This window comes from Pinus tabuliformis, chromosome J (genome assembly GCF_031772625.1).
Source record: "Pinus tabuliformis cultivar Carrire ecotype Pingquan chromosome J, CPIR1, whole genome shotgun sequence".
NCBI classification, from domain to species: Eukaryota; Viridiplantae; Streptophyta; class Pinopsida; order Pinales; family Pinaceae; genus Pinus; species Pinus tabuliformis.
The window spans coordinates 130,145,613-130,148,976 of record NC_142295.1 but is presented as its reverse complement, the minus strand read 5'-3'; positions in this window follow the sequence as shown (position 1 = coordinate 130,148,976).

The following is a 3,364-nucleotide window of genomic DNA, read 5'->3' as shown; positions in this document are numbered from 1 at the left end:
GGATGATTAAATATTATAATGAAGAGATGCGAAATCTGATAATATAACAAATTAACCCAAACATCATATACAAATGTACTAATCATATTTTAATTTATATGAAAACAATTATAAGATATGTGTTGATCATTTGATGAATAACAGATTTTAAAAGTCACAATAATTTCACTTTTACAGGTTGATGTTTCCAAAAAGAGAAAATCTCATACAAAAAACCAGTGTGTCCATAACATAAACACGCATCGGTGCATTATGTTATATAAAAAACACCATTATGACATTTTTTTGGCATGGCTGGTTCCTTTTCTAAAATTGACAACACTAGGGCATTTAATTCTTCAAGCACCGACATTGTTTGCAATTAACACCTCAGTGCATTATCATTCTTAAAGCACGAGTGCTTTCATAGAACTAACGCCCAACTGCTACAAAATATTATTTCCAGCCTCGGTGCATTATTCAAATTAATAACAACGGCTATTTTATATCAGCAACACATCGATGCTTTTAGACAAATCATACGCATCAAAGTTATGAGTTTAAATAAAAGCACCGAGTATGCAATATTTTTTTTCTTGCCCCGTTGTCATTCCTGAAAAGAATGCCTCGAGGAGTTTTTTTAATATATACACCTTGGGGTGTTTTTTTAATATATACGCACTGGGGCAATATACATTTCAAGGACCAATGTTCTTTGCATTCAATGCCTCTATGATTTTACTTATTTATTCAAACCCGCTGCTTTTATATATTTAATGTACTGATGTTATTTTTCCATGAAGCACACTGCTAAAAGAACATCTGGTAAAACCTCCGGCCACCCAGATTTTTTTATTTGTGATCAAGTTCCGTTATAATATTTGCTAAAACATCTACTACCCCAAACAAATGTTTTAGCGAATGTTTTCTTAACATTTTCTGCCAATTTTATAGCACTAAAAACCTCTGTTATAACTTCAACTAGAAGGTATTTTCCTTGTAGTTTCGTAGTCTTCTTCCTTGCTACATTGAACTTCTTACAAATATTTTATCTTGGAAACCCAAACTGGAAAACCAACCTGATTTTTTCAATATCTATTCTTTTGTACAATATTGTAATACAATATATATGATATGGCATTTGTGAACTGCCAATACATTTACCCCGTACAAGAAGACAACCATATTTACTTAACCAAAACTACAAAACCATGGGAAGAACCACCATGCACCACACAATTTATTTTATTAAAAAACCATTTGTTATAGACATTTTTGTGCCTTACATCTCTAAGCATGAAATGTCCATAATCCAAGGGATCCAAAGTCCCTAAAAGTGTTGTTCCTGCCCCTAAAGGAACAAGGTCAACCAATGACAGCTTCTCCCAGAAGTTCTCCACCAGAAACTACTCAGAACTAGTCAAATCAGGATCAATTCAGATGCTCCACTAGCTAGCTGCGTTGCAAAGCACCCAAATACACTGGCTAGGTGCGTTGCAACGCACTTGAATGCACTACCCAGGTGCGCTGAGCGGGAAGTGACAAGTGGCAGATTCATTCAACGAGGTGGAGGGACAATGGAAGCTTCCAGAATCTTCTCCAATGACACTTGCCTCACTGAATTCGACCAGTGATGAGTAAGAGGCTCTCAGTCTCCAAGTGGAAGCAAGAACTGACAGAGAGAAGCCACAAGTCAAAACATAAGCTGACTCATCCTCTCTGCTTACATCTATATATGGATCCCTCATCCCAGAGATCCAGAGGCTGGAATTTTGTACTTTGCAGAGAATTGCTGTTGGTTTTGAGATTGAGATTAGTGCATTGGGTGATTTATGCTTTGTTGGAGGTGAGGAAGGGATTCCTTTGCTGGGAGGTAGATGCTGGATCGGGACTCACTTAGTTGTATCTCCTCCTGGATCTTCTTATCATATCAATAAAACTATTTGAGTTTCTCCTACATGCTTGTGTATCAGTGATGTTTTGTTATATTTGCATGTTTAGCTTAATCTGATCCTAAGCTTTTTATGAATGTAAATCTATATCTTTGTGTAGTTTCTCTCTTCTGTGATCTTGCAGGAACTTGGTGAAGCTGGGCCAGTAAGGGAGCAGGTAGCTGGAAGCTGACGAAGAGGAGAGCGATTGGATCAACAAACTAGCGCAAGACACAGGTTAGTTCATCCTTCCTCTTTGTTTACATTTCATAAAGAAGAATACTCAAGTAGTTTTCCTTGTTTGTTGCTAAGGCACTGTCACACCTTAGAGTGGGATAGGGGCGTTCTGAATAGATACTTTTCCCAACAACAAAATGGCGACTCCACTGGGGAACGTGTCTAGTTAGTTTATTTATGTTTTTCTTGTTGTTTGTCTCATAAACACAGAAGTAGCAATCGAACCGCATTTGCCATTATCAAATGCAAAGTAGCTGCTACTTCAAATCCACTCACTGGATTTGTTTATGATTTGAACAGCAGATCCACAAATGCTCTAATAGCCCTTTGTGATAGCTCTTAGTTCTCCTTTAAATCATCCCTCTAATTGTACCTTACTGATTGCTTTTACTCGGCCAAAAACCATAGATTAAACTGCAAACCGTGACCCAGAACCCGGATAGAAGTCTCGTTTCTGCCCCAGCGCAGGCTCTGTGAAAAGGTTCTGCATTTCAACGCAGGTCCCGAGAGGGCTACCTGCGCTGCAATTCAGTTTCTCTGTGCAACAGGTGCGCTGATCAGCCCTTGCCCTGTGCAGTTGAGGTTCTTTGCTTCATTTTGTTCAGTTTTATCTCTGATTTTTGCAGCCTGTTATCAGTGTGTGTACCTATCTGAAAACCCCTTTTCTCTGCCTTAATTCCGCCTCCTTTGTACAAAAAGACTGTAGATGTTCTTTGTGTGTTTGTTACATCATTTACAGTTTTCCATTGAAAAGTAGAATAGTCATACTGTTGTCCTTAGATTTAGATCTGTCGTAAGTGTCGATTTTGATCTTAGGAGAAAGCTTGTTTGCTGTTGACAATTGATTATACTTTTTACTTTTTCCTTTGGTTTGAATTTGTCTCTTTCTAGTGTCGAAACGAGTGTTTATTTCAAAATCATAAAGTGTCGTAATCTTCTCTACCCTTTTGATTTCGAAAAAGAAGCTTGTTTGTGTTTTTCACTTGAAAGCAAATTCAAATTTGTACATCAACTTTCTTTTTAGGCATCAATATTAAGAAAGTGAAAACAAATACATGCATTTGTGCATTTGCATATTGATAGTTTGTATGGCTTGATTTATGAAAAGTGCATCTACAGTGTGCTCTTTGCTCTTTGAGAAAAGATTGTGTCTTTCTTTTCCCCTTGTAGCTAGGATTTTCATTGTTGAAAAGAGATAAATGCTTGCTTATCATCTT